This window comes from Artemia franciscana, chromosome 5, assembly GCF_032884065.1.
Source record: "Artemia franciscana chromosome 5, ASM3288406v1, whole genome shotgun sequence".
In the NCBI taxonomy this organism is placed as follows: domain Eukaryota; kingdom Metazoa; phylum Arthropoda; class Branchiopoda; order Anostraca; family Artemiidae; genus Artemia; species Artemia franciscana.
The window spans coordinates 44,300,356-44,326,452 of NC_088867.1; the positions used below are offsets into that span (position 1 = coordinate 44,300,356).

Sequence of the window (26,097 nt, forward strand, 5' to 3'; positions counted from 1 at the left end):
AGATAATTTTGAATGACGTTACACTATAATCAAAAACATTTGACCTCATTCCATGACGTCATAAGTGATGTGGCAAGGCTTTTGCGTCCGGTATGGTATCGATAACGGTCTTCGTCCCTGCAATATTCTAAAATTGTCAGCAAATCCTATATATAGGAAATAATAACTATGATCGATCAATACGAACAATAGTATACTAGAATTGGTTTTTATTTCCAGTCATTTATTATTACGGATAATGGAAGCTTGGATGACATGGTATTATAGGTAACAGTTAGCTGACAGTTGGCATTTGGGAAAATACCTATTGCGTTACTTCTTTAAAAAGTCGTAATATTTTTATTTTCATAGCAAATTACTGGTCTTATAAAAAAAATAGTTCACTTTTTTCTCAAACTAAAAAATTTGAATGATTATTTAATGTTTGATAATAACGTCTAGAAGATTCTAGTATTACAACCTTGCAAACAGTAACAAATTTCAATATCGTATATAGTTCCGATTATAAAAAAAAATATATCCCTTTGTTCAGAATAAGCTACGTAGTTCGTTACCAAAAGAAATTGATACGAAATCTGCTTGATAAAATCATAACTCCAGAATATTTCTAGTCCAAACCCAAAAGCCAAATGTAAGATAAAGGAGAAAACAAAACTGAATGCCTCCATCGGTTGGGAAAATATTGAAATTTCAAGAACTAAAGTTGTAGAAACACACCCTGTAAGTGTACCCTGTAACTACAACTGTAAGTCTACAAACGATGAAAAACCAAAAGAAAAGACAGAGAGATCCACAGCGTGCAAAAAGGAATCTGAACTGTTGAGATCCGACCTATAGGTTGGATCTCAACAAACTACGCCGCAACTACGCCACACAAGTTCATAACCTCAGGCTCTTCTGGCTGAACCTTACAAGTATGGATAGAGAGAGCAGTTTTAGCAGTTTCTAAAAACTAACTTGTCGTGTATTAGAAGAAGAGAGGACACAAGGCAAGATATCAGAAACCGAAAGTGTGTCTATTCATAGATTTTATAATAGCTTTTGATTCTGTTCTAAGGGATGACATATGGAATGCCATGACAAGAGACAAATTGATCAGGCTCATCCAAGCTTGCTCGCAAGAAAGCGTGCTTTAGTTTTTTTTTTTTTTTGTGTCAAGTTATGCAATCTGGAATGCAAACCTGAAACAGGTTTTACATAATTATTTTATATAATTTATATTTGTCGGCTTTAAAGTGTGATTAAATCAAAATATTCACCAGATTTTTTTTTCTATTTCTATTGACATTAAAACTGACAAAATCACTAATTCAGGAACTATAGGCAAACTCCAAGATCGGCAGTAGCTTTGCTATTTTTTTTTTTTTTTTTTTTTTTTTTTTTTTTTTTTTTTTTTTTTTTTTTTTTTTTTTTTTTTTTTTTTTTTTTTTAGCAATCTCATCTTTGTACTAAGATCTCATCTTACATCCTTCAAGTTCTGGCTGTTCTCTTGTCATTTTTCAGGGATTATCTATCACACTATTTTCAAACTATGATTTAGACAAGACAAGATTTATTTCTACAAAGCGGCTATCACAAGCCTAAAAGGGCCAAAATCACACTTTAGTGTCAATAAAAAAATGTAAAAATTCGTAAAATGTAAAAGACAAGATTTATATTTACAAAGCGGCTATCACAAGCCTAAAAGGACCAAAATCACACTTTAGTGTCAATAAAAAAATAAAAAAAAATTTAAACTTATGAATTGCAATCAGTGAAAAAGCCAAATGATAAAAAGTACAAAATTAAAACGGGGAAAACAAATTTAAACAAAATGACAATTTAGTTTATCTAGCAAAAATTGTAAAGTTTGCAATTGCAAAATAAGCATTAAAATTACAAGTTAAAAGTGGAGTGAGAAAAGAGGAGGGTTACTAATTTAAAATTTCAACTATGTGGAGGATGAACGCTCTTCTGTATCTTTCAGTGGATACTCTTATTGGAGCAAGAAGGCGGATTTTCGTTCAAATAGAACGTAGGCCAGTGGCGGATGCAGAAAGGCACCCTCCCCCTGACGTAGTAATGGATATATGGTTGGAACTGTTTGCTCTGGTTCGGTTTGGGACGAAAATTATTTTTTTTCAATTGATTTTTAAAAGTCGAGTTTTTAATAGGTTTACAATTATTAAGACTGTTTCTTTTTGCAAACAAGTTTGAACCAAGGTTTCAGTTACTTTCTGCAGTCTCGGTTAGGTTTTATTAATGACACATATCGCCAAAAAAGTATTTGATTAAATTTAGGTTTATCAACGGAATCCGTCCGTATTACCACAAATACCAACTGGGGGCTGAAAATCTTCATTCGTAATAACAAGGAGGGGAGATTCAAAATTCTGACCGTATCAGCTGCTAATAGCAACATTAAGAAAACATTCTATTTCTATTTCTTTGTTCTATTTTTCCTGCTACACCATCAAACGAACTATTATTAAAATTTTAATCAAAATTAGTTGCAAGGAATATATGATACCAAAATATGGTTTAAGACTAATTTATTTTGAAAATACAAAGTTTAACTAACTCGCTATAGTCGCCAGAAGTGAAAATGCTACAAATTAAGAAGAAAAAATTAAATATATCAATTTTTTGTAGAGGGTGCACAGCCTTTTAATTGTTTTGATGTCGAAGTGGTCTTATAAACTTACTTTTTTTGTATAAATATTTCTACTTGACTTTTATTTCATATTAAATTAAAGTTCATGTCCACTACCTACCTACGACTTAGAAATTGCTGCGGTTTCCTTTAAATTGCTGGTATGTCTTTGTCCACAAGTTTATCGGAGCAACCTATTATGCGCCCCGCCCTTCAAAATAATCCTGGATCCACCCCTGACGTGGGGGTGGGTAAATGTTCACTAGAAAAAATTTCAAAACGCAAGGAAATTTGTAGTCTCATTACCTTAAGGGTGACTAGACTTCCCTTCTCCAAAGAAGGGAAATGTAAGGTCCTTTACCTTGTTTGAAAATAATTTTTAGACATGTTTTTTGAACTGCCTATTCTGTCCCACAATTCATAGGAGATGCCAGGATGCCAAACAGGACAAGCGTATTCGAGAGTAGGATAAACAAAAGAGAGAAAAATCCTCAAACAATGTGATTTAGGACATTTAAATTTATTAAGGAGTTTGAGGAGGGGAAATGCAGTATTTGTAAAATTTAAAAAAATCATTAACGCAGAGATCCCATATTAAGTCGCTTTAGATTTTAACACCCAGTAATTTCATAGTTGTAGCAGACATTTCAAGGGGGATTGGACAGGAGGACTGAGGGGGAGTTTTAATGAAACTAATTGCTAAAACTGTTGCCTTTAATGGGTTAACTCTCATATCACTAGCAATAGCTTCCTCTGATATTGATTCCAAGATGTCCAAGATGTCCAGTATGGTTACATCAATCACTTATATACGACATTTGCTTTTTTACCCACCGAGTTTCATCCAGATTTATCCACTCTAAGCAATTTCCAAGATTTCAGGTTTCCCTTCCAACTTACTCCTTTGTCAACAAATCTGGTCGAAATTTCAAATAAGAGCTCTGAGACATAAGTTCCTTCTAAATATAAATTTCATTAAGATCCGGTCACCCGTTCTTCAGTTAATGATACCTCAATTTTTCTAATTTTTCCAAATTAACACCCCCAGCTCCCTCGAAGAAAATGGATCCGTTCCAATTATGTCAATCACGTATCTAAAAACTTGTGCTTATTCTTGCCATCAAGTTTCACTCGAATCTCTCCACTCTAAGCGTTTCCCAAGACTTCTGGTTTCCACGATTTCTGTTCCCCCCTACAACTACCCATGTTCTCGGATCCGATTCGAATTGAAAATGGGGCATCAGAGACATAAGATTCTTCTATATATCAAGTTTCATTAAGATCCAATCACCCATTTGTAAGATAAAGATACCTCAATTTTCACGTTTTCCATGAATTCCGGTTTCCCCCTCCAGTTCCCTCAATGTCACCGGCTCAGATCAGAATCTAAAATGAGTGCTCTAAAGTGGAAGAGCTTTCTAAATATCAAATTTCATTAATATCTGATCACCCGTTCGTAAGTTACAAATACCTCATTTCTTCTAATTTTTCCGAATTACTCTCCCTCCCCCAACTCGACCAAAGAGAGTTGGTAAGGTCAGGTTATGTCAGTCACGTATCTTGGACGTGTACTTATTCTTCCCACCAAGTTTCATCCTGATCTCCCCTGCGTTTTCCAAGTTTTCCAGTCAACCCAACCCTCCCCCCCAATAACGCTGGATTCGGTCGGGAATTGAAATAAGAGATCTGAGTTTCGAGGTCATTTTAAACATTAAATGTCATTAAAAATACATCAGTTTTTTGAATTTTTCAGAATAACATCCCCCCCCCAACTCTCCCAAATAAATTAGATCCGTTCCATTTATGTCAATCACGTATCTAGCACTTCTGTTTATTTTTCCAACCAAGTTTCGTCCCGATCCCTCCACTCTAAGCGTTTTCCAAGATTTGAGGTCCCCTTTAACTTTCCCCAATGTTACCAAATCCAGTCTGGATTTAGAATAAGAGCTCTGAAACACGATATTCTTCTAAAAATCAAATTTATTAAGATCCGATCACCCGTTCGTAAGTTAAAAATACCTCATTTGATCAAATTTTTCAGTTTCAACCGTCCCCCCAATCCTACCATATGGTCGAATCGGGGAAGAGACAATAAATTAATTGGTATGCTAAAATCTTCTAAAAATCAAAGTTATTAAGATCCGATCACCCGTTCGTAAGTTAAAAATACCTAATTTTTTCAAATTTTTCAGTTTCAACCGTCCCCCCAATCCTACCATATGGTTGAATCGGGGAAGAGACAATTAATTAATTGGTATGCTAAATTAATCTGGTATGATTTCTGATACGCCTGTTTAATTTTATCGTCCTAGCTTACCTGGAAGTGCCTAAGCTAGGACAATTAGGACCGACAGACCGAACGACAGAATTTGCGATCGCTATATGTCAATTGGTAGATACCAAGTGCTATAAAATCGTTCTTAAGAAATTAAAAGTCCTAGTTGCCTTTCTAAGTAACCCAATGAATGGAGGGCTTCCTCCCGCTTTTTTTTCTCAAAATCTTCCGATCAAAACTAAGAGAAAGCCATTTACCCAAAAAAAAAATTTACAAGCAAATTTCGTTTTAATTAATCATTTTGCGGAAAGCCTAAATAAAAAAATTAACGAAGTCAAAAACGTTCAAAAATAAATTAAAACAAGGTTTTTAACTGAAAGTAAGGAGCGACACTAAAACTTAAAACGAACAGAAATTAGTCCGTATATTAAAGGGGCTTCTCCCTCCCCAGGACGCACTCTCTAGGAGTCTTCCGATACCTCCCATGTTAAACATTAGGAGTTTGCCTGTCGTTCCTGAATTAGTGATTTGGTGGTTTTTATGTCAATAGAAATAAAAAAAAATCTGGTGAATATTTTGATCTAATCAAATCTTAAAGCCAACAGTTAATTTTTTTATAATTCCAAAATAATTTTAAGACCTGTTTCAGGTTTGCATTCTAGAGGTTTGCAGTCTTGTATTACTTGACACTTTTGTTGAGGGGTATCAAAAGATACCCCACAGGTATCAAAATTGCAAAGAGCAAATATATGTTGCATGTTCAAGAGTCGATAAACCTGACAATCTATTTATATGGACGGACAATGGGACATCGAAGAATGTTGTACATTCGCCAGTTTTACGTAGTTAAAAACATATATATATCTATCTAAATCCACAGGTGGGACACAGGGACACAACTACAATGGCGCGTAACTAATATGGCGCGAAAAAAGCTAAAAAAAACCTAAAAGGAAAAAAAACTGAATAAAAGGAAAAAAATAAAAAGGTAAAAAACTAAAAAGAAAAATAGCTAAACAAACTAAAAAAGCTGCAAAACTAAAAAAGAGAAAAACTAAAAAAGAAACTATATCTATATATATATATAAAAAAGTAGTTTGTCTGTGGGTTTGTCGAGAGACGTCATGTCATCACGTCGTCATGAGGTTAGTAGTCATCATGTTTGTTATGACGATGACGTCATTAAAAGTATTTAAGAAAATCGTTCAAAGACAAATTTTTAATTGTAAGAAGATCGTAGACGGAAAAATGTTGAATTGTAAAATGACTGAAGAAACTACAATGGCAACAGCCGAGGAAACTGCTCAAAGAGTATATGCCAAAAAACCTGCGGCTGATAGAGAAAGTAAGAAAAGAAAGCGTGCCGAGAAATCACAAGAACAGCAAGAAAACAGGGTTGCGGCTAAAGAACGCAAAACCGAGCAGTTAGATAAAAATCCACCTGGACAGCGAGAGTCAAAACATATCAAAACTGAAAATGATAGCGATGATGATTGGGTTTGGGATTTTGACTTGGATAAGGTCATCAATGCCTACCAGATTTTAGTTAAGAAAACAAAGGTTCGGCGATATGTATTTCATAGTGACGCTGAAAAATAAAGAAGAAAACGAAAACTGAAAAAAGAAAAAAGAGAAATTACAGACCGGGACACAAATGACAACCGGGACAGAGGGAATATAAATGACGACTGGGACACTCAAACAGAAATTACAGACTGGGATACCGGGACACAAATGACGACCGGGACACGGGTATTTAAGAATATCGTTCGAAGACAAATTTTTAATTGTAAGAAGATCGTTGAAAGAGAAATTTCCAATTGTGAAATGACTGAAGGACCTACAATGGCAACACCCGAGGAAGCTGCTCAAAACAAATGTATTCAAGCCGAAGTAGCTGAGTTGGTAAAGCGTTGTGTTTCAGGTTCTAGGTCCGAGAGGCTCCAGGTTTGAACCTCGGCTTTAGTATTAATACAAAAGAAGAAAAAAACTAAAAAAGGTAAATACTACAAAAAAACTAAAAAGAAAATACTAAAAAACTAAAAAGTTAAAAAATTAAAAACTAAAAAAGAAAAAAAAAACTAAAAAAAACTAAAAACTAATAAAAAAACTAAAAAAACCTAAAAACTAAAAAAGGAGTAAAAACTGAAAAATAAAAGAGAAAAAGAAAACTAAAAGCCGGGACACAGGGAATATAAATGACGACCTGGACACTCAAAGAGAAATTACAGACTGGGACACTGGGACACAAATAACGACCGGGAGATATAAATGACGACCGGGACACTCAAAGATAAATTACAGACCGGGACACCGGGACACAAATGACGACTGGGACACAGGAAATACAAATGACGAACGGGACGCTCAAAGTGAACTTGCACACTGGGACACTGGGACACAAATGACGACCGGGATACTGGGAATATAAATGACAACCGGGACACAGGGAATGTTTGATTAGCAATCACCATCAACAAAGCTCAAGGGCAATCATTAGAATAATGAGGTATAGATCTGAATACGGATTGTTTTTTCCCATGGACAATTTTATGTTGTATGTTCAAGAGTCGATAAACCTGACAATCTATTTTTATGCACAGACAATGGGACATCGAAGAATGTTGTATATTTGCAAGTTTTACGTAGTTAAAAACATATATATATCTATAACGAAAAGAGAAATCTTTTCTCTTTTATGTATATTCACAGTAGGGACACAGGACACAACTACAATGGCGCGTAACTAATATGGCGCGTAGCAACTTACGCGCGCGGGGGGGCTTGGGGGTTGCACTAAGCGCCCCCACCAACTAGGTGTTGGCTAGTCTAGTCTATATATAAAAATGAGTTGTATGTATGCATGTTTGTTTTTGTGGGTTTGCACATGACGTCATTATAAGTATATAAGGATTTTTATATGATTTCACTATAAGATGACACTACAAACTGGGACACCGGGGCACAAATGGCGACCAGGACACAGGGAATATATATGACGACCAGGTCACTCAAAGAGAAATTACAGACCGGGACACAAATGACGACCAGGACACAGTGAATATAAATGATGACCGGAACACTCAAAGAGAAATTACAGACTGGGACACCAGGACACAAATGACGACCAGGACACAGGGAATATAAACTAAGACTGGGACAAAGGGACACAAATACAACGGAGACATCGGTGGGTACAGGGGGATATATAAGTGACGACGGGGACACAGAGAATGTTCGATTAGCAATCACCATCAACAAAGCTCAAGGGCAATCATTAGAATTATGAGGTATAGATCTGAATACGGATTGTTTTTCCCATGGACAATTATATGTTGCATGTTCAAGAGTCGGTAAACCTGAAAATCTATTTATATGGACAGACAATGGGACAGCAAAGTCCCATTGAATAAATAGTAGCTGCAAGGAGCACTTTAACAAACTCCTTAACCAGTACCAACTCTCGATGGCAATTGATAGTAATCAGCATTGCCACTGCCCAAGCCACAGCTCTGAAGACTGGCAGCAATGAAACCTTGATAACAATTAATGAAACCTTGAAAACAATTAATTGCCTAAAATATAATAAATCCCTGGTCCCAATGCTATCCCGGCAGAACTTGCAAATATAGAGGGACAACGCTTGTCCCTCTATTAATTTGAATTCATGAATTAACCTGTCGTATATGTGAAGAAGAAATGGTTCCACTGGATTGGGAAGACTCAATCTTCCTTCTGGTCTTAAAAAGGGCTAAAGTCAAAATACAAGCATTACCATGGAATCTCCTCATCCGCATTGCTGCTTAAGTATTTGCCAATGTTCAACCGCACCAAGGCTGGGAACAACCGAACAGCTATTCGGCTTAAGACAAACCCTTGAAAATAGGGCAAAACACCAAAAACTGACAGTGTGTGTATTCAGCGATTTTGTAACAGCTTTTGATTTTGTTTTATGGATGGAACTCTCGGGTTCGCCATTGTAAAGTGACTTTTTAGAGTCCAATATCATTCAAATGTAAAGCGTGTCCCCAATATCTCCACCTTCTGACTCGGATGATGTGATTTACTAAAGTTTGTTGCTTCATTTTTTTGGAAAGACTAGTTTTTCAACTTCTATGATCGGTGGATAGTAAATACACCTTCCAGCGCTATACATTACTGACACACTCTATTGAAAGACAGGAAAATATGAAGACACTCTATGAAGCGAAAGGGTATTCTTTGAGATATTACTTGGACTATTTCTACAGCAAGGGATGGTCATTCTTACAACATTGTATTTGACCCTTCTCACGATAAAGTGGTATTTTACCACACCCTTTGTCTCACTACTTTTGTTTTGTCCACAGTGCGAATTTATAAGGCTCATGGAAGAAATCCTTTAACCAAGTTCAAGACCCAAGCAATGATTTCTCACAGATTTTTTTCTCCCTATCTAGCTTCTGCACTTCTGTTTTGGTAAATAGTTCCTGACGGATTGAATAGATAAAATACTGACTGGTCTTTTTAGCTGCTTCTATTGGGCATGCTGACACAATAATATTTTTACCTGTTTTGTATTGAATTTTGACAATTTTGTCTTTGTTTCTGTAAATAAAAAATGACGACAACCCCATTACAATGGGAATAACAGACCACATGCTATTAATTATTTTTTAAACAGATTATTCTTTTACCCCATATAGACATTTCAAAATAGCTTTTTCAGACAAACTTCATCCCTTTGCTTTGTGGTTTTCTAAGAGGGAACTTCATATTTCCTTTCAACCTAGGAGACATATTGTATTACATCATGTCTATCAAAAATTACCATACTTGTAAATATATCCTTAAGAGTATTTTCTAGAGAAAATTGTATAGAGGATACACAGTGCAAACTAAAGACCGTAATTCCTGTCTTGGATAGGTTTGCAAGTCTCACACTAGAGACTTTGTATGTGCCCAATATCACTCTTATGAAGCAGATCAATGAGAAAACACTTGCCCTAGTATGCTTGGGAAAAAACAACTAATTTTAATTAATTTTTAAGACAGTCTCACAACAATTTTCACAACAATTTTTAAGACAAGTCTGACACCAGAGATTCTTTATTTGCCCAATATCACTATTATGAATCTAATCAATGACAAAACACTTACCCTAGTATGTTTGGAAAAAAAAACAACCTAATTGTAGTTAATTTTTAAGAAAGTGGTATTATCGTTGTTTGTGGGGAAAAAACCTGCACTGAGCTTCAAATGTTGGAATAGAAAGAGAATTTGGTTTCTATGACATCACTGCAAAGACAATGGCTACTATGGAAATCCTCTAGCCGAGTTCAAGAACCAAGCAATGATTTCTAACAGTTTGACCTCATCCCATGACGTCTTAAGTCATGGTTTATTCCTTTAAAACGTCATAATATTTTTTCACATCAAATTATTGGTCTTATAAAAAAAATTTCACTTTTTTTCAAAAACTAAAAAATCCAAATAAATATTTAATATTTACTAATAAAGTCAAGAAGATTCTGGATCTATGGGCTTGTAAACAGTAATAAATTTTAACATCGTTCATAGTTTCGACTATCCAAAAAATATCCCTTCATTTAGAATAAGCTACGTAGTTCGTTACCATTAGAAAGATGATTCGTAATGTGTGTAATGTGATAAGAAATGCTAAAAATAGTTTTATTCGAAAGCCAGCCAAAACTGAACAGTCAACGGAATATAAGTTGGGTCTCGGTTCGGAAAAACTAGAATTTACGTGTAAAACTGACGTAAAGTATAAGATAAGTATAAGATTACCCTCTGACAGATGTGCTAAGTGTATTAAAGATGGACAACAAAAAGAAACCTTAAGTACCTTAAGTAAAAAGGAAACTGAATTGTTTAGATCGGACTTATAGGTCGGATCTCAATAAATTATGGCGCATCTTCACCACACAAGTTCATAACCTCAGGCTCTTCTGGCTGAACCTTACAAGTATGGAAAGAGAGAGAGCAATGTCAGCAGTCTCCACAAACTAACTTGTTGTGTATTAGAAGATGAGAGGACACAAGGCAAAACATTAGAAACCAAAAGTTTATCTATTTATAATAGCTTTTGATTCTGTTCAAAGGAATGACATCTGGAATGCCATGATAAAAGACAAATTGGTCAGACTTATCCAAGCTTGAGACCAGTATATGCAAGCCCAAATTCATATAGGTGGGTAGCTCTCCTTGATGTTCAAAATTGTGTATCCTTTCCCGTCTTATTTAGTTTTGCTGTCGGAATTAAAGTCGTAGTCCGAAGTCGAAAGTCACAATCGTATGACCAGAGCAATGACGAATTTTTGAGGCATTGAAGAAATTCACAAATTTGTTATCAAAGATTTAGACTACGTAAAAAATACTTACTAATTAGCTGAATTTCGTTCAGAAGCCTGACTCATGCTATCAAAAGATAGTCAAATAGTCTTCTCTGGTGGACATGAAGACAAGTTCCTCGAAGACAAAGCTCATGGTGGTAATATCATCTCAAGACACCCCTTCCCCCCCCAAAAAAAAAATGCTAAAACAATCGACTACAGATGAGATGCTTTAATTCGAGTACTTAAGCTCTCTGGTACACCCTATAGGAGGATCTGCATTAGTAATTCCGTCATGAATTGCTTCAGCAACTGTCTTCACCCAGCTGAACACCATCCGTTTAGAACCACAAAAATTCTTTTGAAGACAAGAATAAGGTTTTATCAGGCCCTTGTCCTGGTTGGTAAGGCTTAAAACATGGGCTCTGAAAGTATGGGAAAAAGAACTTTTGAATACAAAAAAAAAGGATATACAAGGTCCATGTTTGGTCTATATTACAATAAAAAATGGGCTCTTAAAGCGTCAGATATGAAAGACCTCAGCACATTTCACCATTCATGTTTATGAAAAATCATTGGCATCAAACTCCGTGATCGAGTCAGAAATGATCAATTCTGCAAAATTTCTCATTATTGCTTTCATTTGATCGCTATAATTGAACAAAGAAAACTCTTTCGAAGAAACTACTTTTTCGGACATGCCACACCTTCATCAATAAAGCCCTTAGATGTATGGCTCTTTCAGGGCGGAAAAACGACATGGGGGAAAGAAGAAAATATGGTTCGCTTGTATCAAGGCTGACATAGTGGTGGTTTCAAGTGGTGGCTTCAAGAAGTATGGGCGAAGATGGAAAAAGTCCTGGGTCAAATCTATTTAGCCACTAATATAACACTGAGACTCTTTGCTTGCCAAAATGACATAGCTACTGGATGCTAGAAAGATCAGAAATGGTTGAGTGTTGTTACAAGTAAGTTGTGCAGGCTGCATGTATCCTCCGGACGACGCAATTGCCAACGCTATCTCATTTTTTATCGAATTGATGCCAGAAGCAATTTTATCACAAACGTTTTTTCAGTGCCTCCTGGCACATCCAAAAAGAAGATTTCTCCAACGTTGTTATCAACACAATGTTTTATCTTATCATGAATTTCTTTTTTTTCAGACGTTAACTTAGAAATATTTTGTACATGCGACAATAGATCACTCGTGTTGAAACTTCGTTCACGATCCAATTCTACACATGTCGAAACAGCAGTGTTACCATTAGTTGAACGATTTCCAAAATCCTGAAGAGGTTTGTTTGCCATACATAAGCACAAATCTTCGATAGTAACTAAAGTGTAGTTATAAATTTCAGATGTAAAATCAAAGGTCATATTTGACGTCTTGACCCGTTTTTATGGAGTATGTCCTCGTCCATTTTCGATTTATATTTCTCCCGTAACTCTGTAGGAGCTGAAGGAGAGCAAGTTGTCCAAACAGTGCACGAATTTGACTTGGAGTTGACGTTTCGCACGTGTCATTGATGTAGTTATCCCAGTCTTAGTCATTCTCCAATAAATTCAGAGCTTGGCTTGCACTACGGTAAGTGTCATGTGTAGTACCGTTTACAGTTCTCAAATACTCAAAGGACGTCGGACCGGGTACATTCACGAAAAGCAGGCGGAGAAAGAAGCATTCATGTTGATTGGGGTGAGAGGTGTAGAGTCTTCCTATTGTGGTATCTTGGAAGATGATAGGCTGGCCGTCGACTGACTTACCCTGGTTTTGACGTTCAAATGATTTACTCTTAGTTTTCCACGTGTAATACGAAGGCACTTTAGTTTTTTCAGCAGTTTTTTGCTAAAGAATCATTTTGACATAACGAAAAGAAAGCAATCAAAGTTGTATCCGATGGATTCAGGGGTCTTTGTTGCACGTTAGATTACGAAAAATAAACACGTTGATCATTCTGTAAATGTACCGCTAGGTAAACAACAGCTGGACTTCGTTCATGAATCGGAAATGAAAGAATTCGCCAAACAGCTTCATTACTGCTTATGCCAGCCTGATATTGTAAAATTTCATCGATATCACTGATTTCGGACTGCAAGCCAAAAACTGCAATGTCGCTGCCTTTGTTGACGTATTTACATATCTATTTGATTGTTTATGATTTGATTGTTTTATACATTAAACGTTTATGTTTGCATTAAATGTTTTTGATAATAAAGGTGAATATGGAAGAACCCACTGGTTATCTACTTCGATTGTGGTACCGTTATGCTTCTTGATAATTGCTGTTTTACCGCCATCTTCAGTAGATCTTCTTCTATATTGCGGGTAACCATTCTATTGTCGTATGTACAAAATAATATTTCTAGGTTAACGTCTGAGAAAAAAGACATTTATGATAAGATAATGCACAGTGTCGATAACAACCTTAAGAAATCTTCTTTTTGGATGCGCCAGGAGGTACTGGTAAAACGTTTGTGATAGAATTGATTCTGGCATCAACTCGATCAAAGAATCAAATAGCGTTGGCAATTGCGTCGTTCGGAATAGCCACAACGTTGCTGCCTGGCGGGAGACCTGCTCTTTCTACTTTGAAATTGCCTCTGAATTTGCATTCTACTGAAACTCTCACGTGCAATATTTCCAAATCATCTGGGATGGGTAAAGTATTGCAGCAATGCAAACTTATTAGCGATCATTGCGAGATTTGCAGTGAAATTCGAGACCCTTTGGCAGTAAATTAATATTGCTTGCAGGAGATTTCAGGCAAACATTACCTGTAATACTTAGATCAACCCCTGCCGACGAAATGAATGCTTGCCTGAAAAATTGTAATTAATGCGCACACGTAAAGACATTAAAATTAACGTTAAATATGTGTGTCCGATTGCAAAACGATGACTCTGGTGAAATTTTTTTAGATCAATTGTTGGAAATTGAAAACGGAAAGCTCCCAGTAAACTCAATTTCAGGACGTATACGACTGCCTGCTGAATTGTGTAATTCAGTGACGTCCAAAAATGAATTGGTTGAAAAGGTATTTCCGAATATCCTAACCAATTATAAAAATCATAAATGACTAAGTGAACGAGCGATTCTGGCAGCCAAGAATAAAGACGTTCACGAAATCAACAATATTATTTTGACCAAGATTCAAGACCAGGCAGTCATTTACAAGTCAGTCGACACAGTTCGGCAACCAAATGAAGCGGTAAATTATCCATCTGAATGTTTAAATTCCCTAGATCTCCCAAGGTTTCCACCACACGTGTTACAACTCAAAATAGGCGTAACAGTAACACCGTTACGAAATATTAACCCACCAAAGCTTTGCAATGACACGCGACTTGTCGTAAAAAAACAAAAAACAATGGAAAACGTAATAGAGGCAACAATAAACGTAAACGTAATAGAGACAACAAAGGACAGAGCCTTTTGAGAGTGAGGCTGTTCTTCTTCCTCGTATTCCCATGATTCCAACGGATCTGACTTTTCAACTTAAAAGATTGTTGTGGTGTGGCGTGTAGCGCATCAAACTTAATCAAACTTTAACAGCATCAAACTTCTGTTTTTTGGAGAACCGGTTACTATCGAGCCGCGTTAGTCCTACTTAAAGTTTGTTGTCACGAACTGTTTAATGTTGAGGGGAGTGTTGAAGTAAATCAAAACACAAATCTTCCGAAAACTTAGAGGGGAAAGTTGGAACATAAGAAAACATACTTTGAGCAGTCGAATCAAAATTTTGAGATAGCTATTTTGTTCAGCATAGGTGAACATTTAAAAAAAAAAAATTCAACTTAAAGTAACAACGTTAAGACTTTAAGGGAAAAGAATCATTCCATATATCCGAGAGGGTGCCTTTCCCTCAAGCCCTGTTCTTTACTTTAAAGTCTTAAAGTTCTTGAAGAAACTTGTCATTCAAGTTCAACATCCCTTGTGTTAGGGCACTCTTTATTAGAGAATCGTCAAAAAAGTCAAGCCTTAGCATGTAGCTTTATTTTTGAGGAAGGGATATTTTTGTTTTATACGAAATATTTTCAGCTCGTTAAATGTAAATGCTGGTCCTTAATTCATATGTGAAAATTTTAAATTTTTCTTATATTTAGTTTCTGACCGTTTATCCAATTATGCCCGAAAAGCTGTTCAAAACTTGTCTTAGCCATTCAAAGTCATTTGCCATCTTGTGTAATTTCACATGCGCTGAAGCAACTAAAATGATACCACAACCATTCCTGGGGGGATAATGTAATTCATGCCCTTGAAATGCAAATAAATATGAAGTAATTCATATTAATCTTTTTTTCCAAAATTAAAGCTCTAAAAGAATTTTATGGTGTATCTAAACCATTTTTTTTGGCAAAAAAAAAAAATTAAAAATCCAATTATACCCATTTTCAAAAAAAAAAAAAATGGAGTTGCTTAAAAAAAATTGTTAATGAATACGTAAACTCATGCAGAGTTGTTTGTTTAAAGAGAGTTGATTTACAAGTTATGTTCATTCTTCTGCGTAAACCCCCTTCGCTTTTGAGCATGTTTTTAGAAACAGAATATCGTCAAATACAATTTTTGTATGATCTCTTTGATAATAATAAAAAATAAACCTTAAAATTAAACTTAATTTAAAATACCCCTCCCAATGTGTAAATATACAGCCAAAGTTATATATTTCTCATTTTTTTCCTTCTCATGATTACGTCAGTACTGATTAAATTTACAGGTAAATGGATTGAAATTAGAGTGACACAGCGTAAATGCTTGGAAAAACTATAATTGGGACACTTTCTTGCAAAATAGTTGAGGGGAGGGGGGTTAAACATTGTGGAAGCACATTCAAATTGTGTTAAGTACAACTTCTCTGTAAATTGTAAATTAAAACTGTTTTTTTAACAAGCCTCTTTCTCAATAGTCCCAACTTTAGGCTTATACTGAATTTGGTTATCTTAAATTTGAAAAAAGAGCATAATTCCTGAGCGATATTTACTTATCTGGGGTATGATGTCATTTTCTCTCACATATTCTATCATATTTACTTTGAATATCCAATTAGATTAAGGCCTAGCCTATGTACAAAAATTCTACTCCCTAGTAAATTCTTTTTCTTAGGCAGAAACTCGGTCAAATTCAAAGGTATCAGTTTTCTTCGTCGCTTCAAATAAACATGAGAAGGTTGAACTCAAGGGGTTTCTCATTCAAAATTGAGATTAGTGCCGGCTATCCTAAGCAATTCTTCTTGTAATAATTTATACAGTACTAGCTTCGCGCCCCCAAGCCCCCCCCCCCCCCGCACGCGTAACTCGTTACGCGCCATATTAGTTACGCGCCATTGTAGTTGTGTCCCTGTGTCCCACCTGTGATATATATATATATATATATATATATATATATATATATATATATATATATATATATATATATATATATATATATATATATATATATATATATATATATATATATATATATATATATTTATCTACGTAAAACGTGCGAATATACAACATTCTTTGCTGTCCCAATGTCTGTCCATATAAATAGATTGTCAGGTTTTGATTTGTTTTTATTGATTTGTATTCTTCAATTTGTCAATGTTCATTCTAACATTGACACTTGGAAAAATCTTTACGTGCCAAGCATGCTAAAGCTCCAACAATTTATAATAAAACTCAAATTTTGGGTATCTGTTTTATGGTTTTCGAATTACTTTAATCTATTGTCAAAATATATGGAAATATTTGCATAATGCATTTGATAAAATATATACAGTAGTGTCCTTTGCTTCACCTCTACCCTTTCCAAAAAGCCCTCAACATGCGTTTCCCAGCCCTCCACCTCAATATCTCCTGACAGCTAGCTTAATATCTAATACACCATTTAGAACATCTGACTGTTCATTTTGCTGTATTTCGCTACTTAACCATACATAAATAATAAGTAAAGTTTGGAGAAATAAATGGCATCACAAAATAAAGCCCTGTTTTGGTTTTATTCAGAAAAACACTTCGTTTTCCGAGTGGGCTACTGAAAAACTCTCGGAATTTTAGCTTAGCAAATAATGTCATTCGAAATACAACTAATAATGCGTAGGAAAAAGGGGTCCGATCCGTTTCCAATACGTCACAAACCTCCACCCCCACTTTTGTCTTAATGTCAGCACATTTATTTGACTTTTCAAGTGTGTCAGTAATGTATATTGCTGGAAGGTGTTTTTACTATCCACCGATCATAGAAGTTGACAAACTAGTCCATCCGAAAAAATGAAGCAACAACCTTTAGTAAATCATATCATCAGAGTCAGAAGGAGGAGATATTGGGGACACGCTCTACATTTGAATGATATTGGACTCTAAAAAGTCACTTTACAATGGCAAACCCGAGAGTTCCATCCATAAAACAAAATCAAAAGCTGTTACAAAATCGATGAATACAGACACTGTCAGTTTTTGGTGTTTTGCCCTATTTTCAAGGGTTTGTCTTAAGCCGAATAGCTGTTCGATTGTTCCCATTCTTGGTGCAGTCGAACATTGGCAAATACTTAAGCAGCAATGCGGATGAGGAGATTCCATGGTAATGCTTGTATTTTGACTTTAGCCCTTTTTAAGACCAGAAGGAAGATAGTCTTCCCAATCCAGTGGAACCATTTCTTCTTCACATATACGACAGGTTAATTCATGAATCCAAATTAATAGAGGGACAAGCGTTGTCCCTCTATATTTGCAAGTTCTGCCGGGATAGCATTGGGACCAGGGGTTTATTATATTTTAGGCAATTAATTGTTTTCTGGACTAAATTTAACTTGGGAAGAGCCAAATTACGACTTTGTTTCTACTGCTGACAAGGTTTCATTGCTGCCAGTCTTCAGAGCTGTGGCTTGGGCAGTGGCAATGCTGATTACTATCAATTGCCATCGAGAGTTGGTACTGGTTAAGGAGTTTGTTAAAGTGCTCCTTGCAGCTACTATTTATTCCTCGTATTTCGGAATTATTCTGTAGCAGCTCGCCGGTTTCATCTTCAGCGGAGGTAATAGTAGCCTTAAGTTATTCACTCTCAATTGATTTTAGGACATGATACATCTTCCTGTTGTCAAATCTTCAACCATCATCTTCCATGTCATCGGCAATTTTCTCCCGGTACTGGTTCTCAGCAATCTGAGCTGACAAGTGGTATTCTCTTCGCAGTCGCTTGCACAAATTTGTTTTTCTGTTTGAAATTTGTTGCTTGTACTTACCCAGCTGGACTGTAAGGGCTGAGATTCATTTTTGGATAGTTTTTTAGTGTATCCTGTCGTAGCTTCTACAGCTTCCTTGATAGTCTCACGTATGATCACCCACAATTCATCCAAGCTCTGGGTTTGCTTGCTGATTGCTTGCACTTGGAGTGCATCAAAGCACTTAGACATCTCTAAGCTAAATTCCTATCGTATACATGGATTTTCAAAGCGTTTGTTGTCAAATCTTTGTTAATGTTTCTGCTTTTAGCGTCCTGCTGGTCAATACTTTAGATCTAACTTGACTAGGATATGCTATATTTTGAGTAGTATCTGCTCAAATGTAAGATTTGTAGCAATTTTTGAATGCCATTTGGCTCTATGGCTGGGTTCGTGTTTGAAAAAGGTATTGGTAAAAATGGTAAAAAAGCATCGTTAATCTGATACCAAATCACACGTTGTGGCAAACTGAACAAATCGTTATATTAAGCTTTAAGAGCTAAGTGGCCCATGGCAGACTCAGCATTGGATACTTTGCCTTGATTCTGGCATTGAAGTAACCTCCGATCAAGATGAGGTTTCATTTTGAGACCAATATAGTGAACAGGTTGCCTATGAAACACACTCATACTTCTCTATGTAAGATAGACTATCACTCTAGAAGTGACCTCATTGCGAGGGGGTTTAGAATGATGCCCAATCATCATACTCCATCAAGAGATCCAAAGTTGAAAAAAGGTGAAAGAAGAATCATCCTCAGGAGTTCAGGATTTCCTGTCAGATTTCAAATACTTTAGGAGGAGCTACCTTTGTGTATTTTTTTCTATTGCTGGATGAGTTTTTTCCCTACAGGTCATCAGAGCTGGGGTTGGGGTTATGGCAACGCTTTTAATGATCGATTGCTATTGAGAGTTAGATCCAGCTAAGTAGTTTGTCAAAGTACTCCTTGCAGTGATTGTCTACTACTTGTATTGCGGAATTATACGAAAATAACCTGACATTTTTGTCTTTGATGAAGGTACTAGCAGGCTTATGTAATTTACTCCTGATTAATTCTAGGAGCTGATATATATTACCGTTTTTGGATCTAGAGGTAGCGGCTACCATATCCCTAGTGATTTTCCCCCAGTACTAGTTCTTATCATTCTTAGAGAATTGGCGGCATTTTCTTCTCAGACACTTGAACAACTCCATTTTTCTGTTTCATATATGTTGCTTGTGCTTAGCTAGCTGGACTATGTTTTCGTCAATTTTTCGGAGAGAGTCTTGTGGTATCCTATCTCAGCTTCTACTGCCTCAAGGATTGCCTTGCATATGGTCACCCATTCTTCATCCAGGACCTGGGTTTGCTCGTATGTCGCATGCACTTAGAGAATATCCAAAGCAATTAAACATGTTTAAACTGAATTCTGGTCTTACATTCAAATTTTTTGAAGCGTTTGGTGTTAAATTTCTGACGCGATTTCTTCTTGGAGTGTTCTGCTAGGCATAACTTTAGATCTAACTTGATGAGAAGATGACGTCATCCACGTGTTGAGCCACTATCTGCTCCAGCGTACGATCTACTATTCGAAGCCGTTGCTTTCCATCAGCTGGACATGACCCTACCATCTCATGAGTGCCTAAGGCTTTATTACTGGGCTTGTATTTAAATAAGGTAGTGAGTAGTAATGACAAAATCATTCGCCATGGAAAACTGAAGAAGCCATGATCCCCTTCTACATCTAACCTGATGACAGAAGTGGCTAATGGGCCACTCATCATTGTACTTTCCCCTGATTCTGGCTTTTCCCCTTTTACTTTTCCCCTGATTTTGGCAAAAAAGTCACCTCCAATCAAGATGAGGTCTCATTGTAGGACCAATATGTTGAATAGCTTGCCTTTGAATCGTGTTCTTGCCACTTAATGTGATATTGGTTCCCAATCTGGAAGTAACCTCTTTGCGAGGGGGTTTCAATGATGCTGAATCAACCATACACAGATATATTAAGAGATCTGGAGTTAGAAAGGAGAAAGAAGAGTATTCCTCAGGAGTTCAGGATTGCTTGTCAGACTTCTTTTAACATTGTGTAACTTCATGTTAACATTTTATTGTGTTTGAACAGGGCTAATTTTGAACACGAGCATATCATCACTGTCTAACTTTAGAAATCAGAGCTCTAGCAAGGTCAACAATATTTATCACTGCAGCTACTATCTTATTCTTAATTCGGCTGAAATTCAAATATTTTCTTATTTCCAATTTATCAAAAGTCTTTTATTTTTATTATGACATTATTCTTTTTTAACTTCTTTGTCCATAGGCAACGTAAACCATAACTCACCAGGTTTTCTATTGATGAAAAATCTTTCCTGTTACATTTTTCTTATGCTTCACTTTTAGTATTAACGATGTTTGGCATATTTAAATATAAGTATTTTAAAATTTATTTGGTCTTTGGCCGTTTGTTTGGATCTTGGTTCAAACACTTTAACAATACATGCTTCGCCAGTGGTAAAATTGGGGATGAAAATATTCTGCTTTCCAAAGCTTCGGCGCACTTCCAAAATACTTCCTGTTTAATAAGTAAAAGTTGTGCCAAGATTGCCTCCAAGGACCATGTTGTCACTGGACCTATTCCATAAGCTCTAATCATTTTTTCCCCGATTTTCCTGTCACTTTCTTAAATGAAAGTATAATTATCAGTATTGCATTTTTCTTTCATTCTTTGGTGATGGCTTTTCAATTCGGGAGCAGGATATAAAACATCAATCATGAATGATCGATGTTTTGCAATTTCCTCTTTCATTTCTCTGGAGGAACCAAGATCGATTATAGTTACTTTAAAATCACCATTTATAAGTATGTTATTTGTCCTTAGGTCTTTCTGATCGATTTCAGACTCTTCTAATCTTGCAACTATTGACACTATTTGTTCGAATATTTTATTCCTATTCATTCCTTCGCTCTCCATTTATTCCATATTCTTTCATATCCTTTTCGTGTGCAATGGCTATGGGTAGTATGTTTGTAAGAAATTAATCCAAATCAAGAGAATCTTTCTGGGAATTTTGCAACAATAACAGCATTTTCGTCGTCAACATAAGAGTCGATATACTTTTGGCAGCCTTCTATATTTTTTACGCACAAAAATGTGCAAAGTCCAGTGGCTCCACAGTCTAGGAGGCAAAACGTCTTTTATCACTCAAAAGTACAAATCTAAAAAACTAAAAAGATTCATGAAAAGATTCTGACAGGTGAGTTTTAATCCAGCAGCCGACCACCGGAAAAAGAATTGTTTGAAAGTGGACACATCTTCAGTTTGTTTTGTTTCGGATCTGAGTTTCATTTTTTAATTTTTCTTCACCCCACATCATTTCTAAGAATATTTTTTCGAGAAACGAAACATAAATGTACAATTAACAATTTTTAGTTTGACTGTATAATTGACTTTGCAATTTTTCTAGGGAATGCCACGAATTATAGCCCATTCCGATGCCAAGCGTCCATTACCGGGATTAGCATGCGAGTGTTCTTAAGGCCTTTTAGATGGGCAAATTCGATACGAGTTAAACCAACAAATCGTGCAATAGATTTAAATTAAGATACACGCGCGCAAGGAATGTCAACATTTTGACAATGTCACCTCACTCAAAGATATTTTGAATCTTGATATTTATCCTCCTGAAGCTATCCGTGATTTAGTTTTAAGGTATATTTTGAAGGAAAAGCAAATGAATTTAGTCTATCTAAACACTGTGGTATATTGGAATTTTATAAATAGCATGTGAAAAAAGTCCTATGATATACAAAGAGTACTGCATCAAACACAAAATACTTACGGGGACTAAGGACATTGGATTTATAAAATTTGTGCAGTGGTTTCACTAATGGTTAATTTAAAAGGTAGGGCATTATGATTCTAATAAATTATGAATTCAAAATCAACTACATAAAAAGCCTTATCTTGATTATTATTAAATAAAAAGCCTATTCATTATGATTCGATTGCTGAATTAAAACTAATAATTTTCTTTCAGATGGAAAAACCTTTATACAAAACAAAATCATGTCAGAGAATATGTATTTCAACTTTCATTGCGCTCCTTCCTCTTAAATCAGTCGTTCTCTACCTTTTTTCCCCATGGACCCCTTTTCCCTTCTTTTTATCTTGGTGGACCCCTTCATAGCTATTTGACAACAATTTTTTATTCTTCACTAATATAAATTCCATTGTTTTAATTATCAAACAAATAGCATACGATTAAGCTTTATTTTTAAATGAAAACTAATTTAATACAAATAAAATATTCTAATATAATAACAATAATTATTATTATTATTATTATTACTATTATTGTGATAGTAACACCTATATTACAAGTTTCTACAAGTTTCTTCGATTGGCAAGCAACTAAAGCTCATGGAGAGTAGAGCTCCTCAGGCTGTTTAATTCACTCCAACATTATTTATGTAAACTGGATAAAAAAAAGCAGTTGAAATTAAGTGTGTGATTATAAAAAAGGAAAAGGCATGTTTATTCAATTAGATCCCTGTGGTTGATGTTTCTCGACAAGTTTTCTTTACATTTGGTTCTATCGATGTTAATGATAGTCGAAGATCACCCCTTTTCACAATGTCAAGTCTATTGCGAGCTTTTGATAAAATTTGAGAAACATGACTAAATTTCCGCTTCAACAAGATAAGATGTAGGAAAAGCAATAACGTAAAACCGCGTTTTATCCCAGAGCAAAGGGGACTTTATAGTAACATCATTTGTTTTCATATATTGTACTTTCCATCTTTGAATTTTACATGCATTATTTCATCACTTTGTAATTTGATGAGGGGCTCTTGCAAAGATAATTCTATTTCGGCAACATTAACTTTGAACCTGGTATCTCTACCTGGTATAGCAACACTACTACAGTAACATGCCTGAGATCAGAGTTATCATCTCATCAGGGGTGTTAGCCTTTTAAAAATCATTTCTATGCGATATATGCAAATACAATTGTTAACTAATTGAATGGCCAGCTTATCACCATTTCGACATATAATTATTTTGAAAGTAATATGATTTATATAAACTCATATTATGACGAAGTTGTTTTAAATAATATTTTTGATGAGCTTATTATTTTAAAAATATTGCTCAAAGTGCAATTTTTTAGAATACATCCCTGATATGGGCCAATAACAGATAAAAAGAATTTTCTACAAAAAAATTAGCCGAAACCAAGAGATGTAACACAGATAATGTGGTTGAATAGATATTTAATAACAAGAGACTTCTATATCATTTATCATTTATATGATTTCTATCATTTTCTAGATATTTATATCATTTCTAAATATAAAATTTCATTAATATCTGATTATTTCTTCATAAGTTAAAAATACCTCTTTTTTTCTATTTTTCGGAATTAACCCTCCCCAAAATCCCCCAAAGAGAGCGAATCCATTCCAGTTATATCAATCACGTATCTAAGATATATGCTTTTTTACCACCAATTTTCATCCCGATCCCTTCACTCTAAGCGTTTTCCAAGAAATTAAACTTACCCCCCTCCTCCAACTCCCCCCAAGGTCACTGCATCCGGTCAGAATTTAGAATAAAAGCTCTGAGACACCATATCCTTCTAAATATCAAATTTTTATTAAGATCCGATCACTTGTTCGTAAGTTAAAAATACCTCAATTTTTCTAGTTTTTCCGAATTAACACCCCTCCAACTCCCCCAAAGAGGGCACAGTCAGTTTGGTTATGTCAATCATGTATCTAGGACTTCTACCTATTTTTCTCACCATATTTCATCCTGATTTATCTGCTTTAAGTGTTTTCCAATATTTTCAGTTCCCCCCTCGCCCCAATGACGCTGGATCCAGTCGGTATTTGAAATAAGATATCTATGATACGAGGCTTATCTAAATTTGAAATTTTATTAAGATCCAATCACTCCTTCGTAAGTTATAAATACTTTAGTTTTTCTAAATTTTCAGAATTACCCCTCCCCCCCACCACCACCACAGAGAGCGGATCCGTTCGGGTTATGTCAATCACGTATCTAGGATTTATGATTATTTTTCCCACCAAGGTTCATCCCCATCCCTCTACTCTAAGCGTTTTCCAAGATTTTAGGTTTCCCCCATAACTCCCCCAATGTCACTGGACCCGGTCAGAATTTAGAATAAAAGGTCTGAGACACAATATCCCAAATATCAAATTGTATTAAGATCCGATCACCCGTTCGTAAGTTAAAAATACTTCATTTTTCTATTTTTTCGGAATTAACCGGCCCCCGACTCCCCCCAAATGGTCAAACCGAGAAAATGACTATATCTAATTTAGTTTTGTCCAGTCCCTGAGATGCCTGCCAAATTTCATCCTCCTAGCTTATCTGGAAGTGCCTAAACTAGCAAAACCAGGACAGACAGAAAGACAGACCGACAGACAGACCGACAGACAGACAGACCAACAGACCGACCGACATAATTTGCGATCGCTATATGTCACTTGGTAGATACCAATTGCCATAAAAACAATCGATAGCTATAAAGTAAAACTTGGATCAATAAGTTTACATCGTAAATATAAGTGCTTTGATCATGGAAATAAAAATTCTAAGTAAAAGTTCACGACAATTTTAAGGGTTGGTGGGATTTGGCTGTCGAACAACAGTCAATCTTTTCAATAAGGGGCGTGTATCTTTTCTCAACTAGTGTACGCACTAATCGTTCCTGATATGCACTTTAGGCTAAAACAAATAATTAGTCTATATTTTGTGTTTTGTTTTCGAGGTATTGATGATAAAATAATTGCCTCTATGCTGTCACACAGCAATTATAAGTAAAAATACTTGCTAATGACTAAGTTCCACAATTATTATTATAAGAGCAATTATAAGAGCCTCTGTAGCAATACGGTTAGAATAGTCGGAAAAAGAGACACTGCACTCTATAGGTAAGACTCTATAAGGTGAAATCGTAACTTTTAATTTGTAAATATTCATTGCAGATCTCTAAACAATTGTCAATTCTCGGCTTTTTGAATAAGGTCATAGTGTAATATCTGTTCTTATCATATTAATATTAGAAACGGTTTCTACAGGGGGCTCGGAATATTCAACTTGTTTTTAGAAATCAGAGGGATGTCAGGGCTAGTAGTGGCACGCCTGAAGCTCTAAGGATTATAGCCTATGCCTCATTGCTTACACCCTAGACCTCATTACCACATAGATATGGCACATAATTCATATACTTACATTCCATCAGATACACAATCAGGTCGTGTTACTTAAGAGAACAAAGCACCAAGAAAGTTGAAATACATATTCTATTGAAAGACTTTTGGTATGTAATTTCGAAAAAGTGTTTAATGTTTATTAGATTTTATAATATTGTACTTAACGTAGTTGCCCTCATACTACACGCCACTCCTTTACTATAGCCTGTTAAGAACTTCACCTCTTTTCTTGAGGGACCTACTTAGGAGACTTTATATTTGAAAAACTCTAATTGTATTCTCTTTAGCTATATAAAAATAAGTTGTTTGTCTGTGGGTCTGTCGAGTGACGTCATGTCATCATGTTGTCATGAAGTTAGTTGTGGTCATGTTTGTTATGACGATGACGTCATTAAAAGTATTTAAGAAAATCGTTCAAAGACAAATTTTTAATT

The 26,097-nt window shown here is 35.5% G+C and overlaps 1 protein-coding gene and 1 long non-coding RNA gene across 3 annotated transcripts in view; one reads left to right on the forward strand and one right to left on the reverse strand.

The window, feature by feature from the left end:
- Nucleotides 1-26,097, reverse strand: part of LOC136027462 (serine/threonine-protein kinase 32A-like) — a 194,768-nt gene that overhangs the window by 138,649 nt on the left and 30,022 nt on the right. The gene's annotated exons all lie outside the window — the stretch shown is intronic.
- Nucleotides 1-26,097, forward strand: part of LOC136027464 (uncharacterized) — a 50,539-nt gene that overhangs the window by 2,086 nt on the left and 22,356 nt on the right. The window contains exon 2 of the long non-coding RNA XR_010617604.1: nucleotides 21,886-22,324. This is a non-coding gene — a long non-coding RNA (uncharacterized LOC136027464). The remainder of the gene's footprint in view (nucleotides 1-21,885; nucleotides 22,325-26,097) is intronic.